At 36.4% G+C, this 5,052-nt stretch overlaps 1 long non-coding RNA gene across 1 annotated transcript in view; it reads right to left on the minus strand.

The window, feature by feature from the left end:
* Window positions 1-478: 478 nt before the first annotated feature.
* Window positions 479-5,052, minus strand: part of LOC103601804 — a 12,748-nt gene continuing 8,174 nt past the window's right edge. The window contains exon 5 of the long non-coding RNA XR_551478.1: window positions 479-734. This is a non-coding gene — a long non-coding RNA (uncharacterized LOC103601804). The remainder of the gene's footprint in view (window positions 735-5,052) is intronic.

Genomic DNA, 5,052 nt, shown 5'->3' on the forward strand with positions numbered 1-5,052 from the left:
GGGTGTGGATACTTGAAGGTTTGTCATTTGGAACCATTACTGGAACAGTATACCACAAGAAGTGTAATTATGTATTTTTTCTAGACAAATTTGAGTGAAAAATGTTGAATTGCAACATGCATATGTTCCAGAATATTTACATATATAAAAGCTAGAAGTGGCATAATGGAAACACTTATATGGAGTCCTGCATTGTATCACTGAATTAATAGGAACATAGGTCATGTAGCCCAAATTGTTTATTTGGTTGCCTTTTTTAATATACTTTTTTGTCCAATTTCTCTGGTTAGAAATTTAAGTACTATGATGAATGAATGTGGAGAGGGTGCACATCTTTATCTTATTTCTGATCTTCCAGGAAAAGTTTTAAACTTTTCACCATTGGGGATGGTGTTAGCTTTGGGGTTGTCATATGTGGCATGTAATGTGTCAAGGTACTTTTCTTCTGTTGACCTAGAAAAAATACAGTAGAGAATAATAATCTCCAAATATGTTGAGTTTATTCATGAATATAAAATTGGATTAATTTCTGGAATACACACCATAACAAGCCATGAAGGCATTCTGTGAGGGAAGAGTGAGAGAAGCTTTCATTGGCATAAAGGGAGAAGTTCACATAAGCTGCTTGGAAACAGTTCATTGGTGTTAGAGGCTCAGTGTCAGATTTGTCATCAGTTCATAGGTTGAGACGTCATTACTGAGCAGTTTGTTTCTGGAGCATCTTATCAGAATTGCTGCAATGGCAAACAATGTTTACTGACCAACTTTGTTAGAAATGTGTGTTTGTATAAAGCTGCAGATGCACTGAAGGTGTCAAGGGATTTCTGATGGGTTTTTAGAAGGTCTTTGGAAAAATTCCTGCCTCAGACAAGGAAGCATGAGCTCACTTTTTTGGTGCCATTTCTGGCTCTATTTTCTCTGTCTCACATAAATTAATTTTATCACCATTTCATTTTCCCCTTTCATCAAGAGCTTTATTTGAAATAATCACTGATAAATAAGTCTAATATCAGATTTTATGTGTCCCTTGATGCTGGGACGAACATGTTCCAGTTAGAATAATTGGGGGGCAGTGAACTGCTATTAGTCAGGAGCCTTTTAACTACATTTGAGAAATGGAGAGGCCCGAAACAGTTCATTTGGGGCCTGAGTTGTATTGATCTTATCTTTAAGTTTTATTTATCTGTTTTTCAGGTATCAGTTAACATCTCAGAGCACTGCACAAACATTATTTTGTCAGGAATGGCATTTCTCTACAGATTTAATAGATAATGAGTACACAGTTTTAAAAAGAAATGCAAAGTAAAAATACCAGAAACATGACCATTCCAAGTTGTCTAAGGGTTGTAAGCCATTAACATAGACTTAAAGGTATTTGGTTATGTAAATCAAAAGACAATGGAGAACTAGGTGAGGCTTGCAGTAGTCTCTTGGCTTGTTCTCTTATTTTATGAGAATGAATCTCAATTGCCCCAGAGGAATTTACTCAGGCACAGCATGTAGTGTTAGCAATAACATAGACAACATCTTCCTGAGCTAATAATCCAGAACAATTCTATTATCTAAGACTACCCTGGCTAGAGATGTTAATGTTCTGTTGCTCAGCAACAGATTTTGCAGTGGAATCTGCAAAAATTCATAGGGCAGCACCTAGACTTCTTATCATTCCTTCATTAGTGGCTATACTATAGGTGGTTCAAGAGATCTGCCAAAGGAAGCAATTCTAGAATCCCATAATTCACCAGACAAAACACAATTAATCCTTTGATGTAGTGAGTGGGGATTAGTCCAATGAATATTCCAGTGATCAGCTTTAGACTCATTATGTATGATAAGAGAACAGTCAAACATCCCAAGCCACACTGGCCTCCTGCTGTCCAGCTGACTAAACATTTAGAGGCCCAAATAAAAGTATCCCACCTACATAAGGAAATGTGCCTGATACAAGTACAGACAATTCTTCCGTCTAAGAATTATTATATGTAATGAAATTAAGCCAGGAGTTAGTTATATTACTACATGTGGCTGATGGTGACTCCTTTTGAGACTGTTTTCAATAACATTTTAAGAATATCTTAGGGAGACCCAAGGAATTTTTTAAAGAAGGAAGAACCATTACACATTTCTAGGGTCCTGAAACCGGGTAAAGCTTTGGCTTGACTCTGCCTGTGACCTGGGTCGGAGTGCTTCCCAAACCTCCTGGTATCTGGGCTGTTAACATTCTGGTCTCCTGAGGCAGAAAGGTGAGGCCTGAGACCCTCTCTCCATGAGCCCAGAGGTTCTAGAACCCACATGACCCTCAGACTTTAAAAAGAAAAAAGGAGGGTGAACAAGCTGGAATACCAAGCCAGTCAGTTCCGTGCTGTAGTTCTCACTGGTTTACTGAGATATAGAAATGTGACTTGAAGCTATGTGTAGTTTGTAACATATGGGCACAAGATATATAACTGACACTTTTGACAGTAATGTGTGAAAAACTCCTAATGTGCAGAAAGTCAATCAACCTTGTCTTCAACTCTGTGCACTCCAGGTAGGTTTCAAATTCCCCAATATGCATAAACCCAGTGAAAGCCAATGAAGGGAGTCAAGGTGTGAACTTCCTGAACCCAAATACATTGAATTAAGTACAAAGAGATTTTTTTCTCTTGACTGGCTCCCACACCAGGTAGGTCAGTGACATGATGGGTTTAATGAGAGAGGCCCACCCAGGCTTCCAGACTGGAGAACGTGTTACCATGGAAGAAGGGAATACAGCATGGTGAACAAATTCTACAGCAGGCCTGTGACCTCAAGCAACAAACCTAAAAGTCAACCTCTCATTTTTCTATGAGATGGAGTTAATCACCCCTGTGTTAGACATGAAATTTTGATACAGTATCAAAACAACTTTTACACTAACTGGAAATTATATAATCCATTGAATGACAATAAATAAGTCACATGTACATACTGGTATTTAGAGTAGCCTGTGCTTCTGCACATAAAATGAAAGAATTAACAGAGTGAGGAGTAAACCACAGATTCACAGTAAATATCTGCAAACTATACATCTGATAAATGGCTGATATCCAAAACATATAAAGGATTCGATGTACTTGATAAGAAAAAAAATAACCCTACTAAAAAAAAAATGATCAAAGAACCCAAATAGACCTTTCTCAAAAGTAGACATGAAATGGCCAATAGAAGTATGAAAAAAAATCTTCACCTTCACTAATCCTGAGAAACACAATTTAAAAACCACAATGAGAACACATCACATTGTTGGAATTATTATCAAAAAGATGAAAGCAAACTATTCATGAGCATGTGAATAAAAGAGAACACTCATACATTGTAGTTAGGAGTGTAAGAACACCATTTTGGAAAGTAGCATGAAGTTTTTGCAAAGAGCTAGAAATAAAACTGCCATAGATCTAACAATCCCACTTCTGAGTATATATTCAAATGAATTGAAATCATTTTGTTGAAGAGATGTCACCATTTCTATACTTATTGCACCATTATTTACAACAGCCAACACATCAGTACTACAGAAATGCTCATCAAGTAATGAACAGATAAAATAAGTGTCATGCTATAAAAAAAGGAATTCTACTCAGCCTTTAAAAAAAATTGCCAATTGTGACAACATGAATGCATCTAGTGCACATTATATTAAGAAAAATTAACCAAGCACAAAAAACAAACACCACATTTTACTTTTATGTGGTCTACAAAAACGTCAAACTAAGAGAAGTAGAATATAGAATGGAAGTTACCAGAAGCTTAGGGTTAGGATGGGGATCCAAGGTAAACGTGGACATATTGGTCAAAAGGTTCAAACTTTCAATTTGGCAGGAGTAAGTTCTGGTGGTGTACTGTACAGCATGTTGAATATAGCAAAGAGTAATGCGTTATATATTTCAAAGTTGGTAACAGTGGATTTTAAATGTTCTCACCATGAAATGATAAGTATGTGAGGTAATGAAGGTTAATCAGTCTGATTTTATCATTTCACAATATATACATGTGTTGAAACATCACATTGTACCTGATGAACATATAAAATTATAATCTGTCAATTAAAACAAAATAAATTTTTTAAAAGGCAGGAATTACTCAAATGAATTTTTAAAAATACAAACAAGATAAAGCCAAATATTTTGCATAGGAAAAACACTTTAAATTCAAAGATACAAATAGGTTGAAAGTTAGTGAATGGCAAAAGATATGCAATGTAAATGGAACCAAAAGACAGCTACGCTGGCTGGACATACTAATATCAGACAAAAAAAAATATTAAAACAAAAATGTTGCTGGGGATAAAGAGGGACAGTTTATGATGACAATAGTGTCAGTCATGAAAACTTCATGACACTTATCGATACACATGCACCAAACACAGAAGCCCAATATTAAATGAAAATATTTAGGGAAGAAATTAAGATAGAAGTAGACCATTCTATATAAATATTTGGAGATGTCCAGTGCAACTTTCACTAATGGATAGAAAAAGTAGGCAAAATACAGACAATAGTGTAGGAGTCCTGGACAACATTATAAAGCAAATTGACTATACAGATATGTATATGTACAACATGCCACCTAACAACAGAACACACATTCTGTTCAAATGTACATGGAAGGACCCCAGAAAAGATCATTTGCTAGACTATAAAATAGCCTCAATAAATTTAAGGACTGAAATCACACAAAGTATGTTCTCTGTCCACAATAGATTTAAATTGAAATTGATTAACTGAAGGATATTTCAGTAGTTCATAATTATGTAAAAATTAAACAACAAACTCCAAACAGCTAATAAGTCATAAAGTCACACACACAAAAAATTAGAAACATTTTGAGACTGAAAACAAGAACATGACATACCAAAACTTAAAAAGGAGTTAGAGGGCCGGCCCGGTGGCGCACTGCTACAGTGCGCTGCTTGGGAAGCGCGGCAGCGCTCCCACCGAGGGTTCGGATCCCACATACAGACCGGCTGCTCACTGGCTGAGCAAGGTGCGGGAGCAACACCGAGGGTTGCGATCCTGTTGCCGGTCCCGGTCC

This window comes from Galeopterus variegatus, unplaced genomic scaffold, assembly GCF_000696425.1.
Source record: "Galeopterus variegatus unplaced genomic scaffold, G_variegatus-3.0.2 Scaffold3890, whole genome shotgun sequence".
In the NCBI taxonomy this organism is placed as follows: domain Eukaryota; kingdom Metazoa; phylum Chordata; class Mammalia; order Dermoptera; family Cynocephalidae; genus Galeopterus; species Galeopterus variegatus.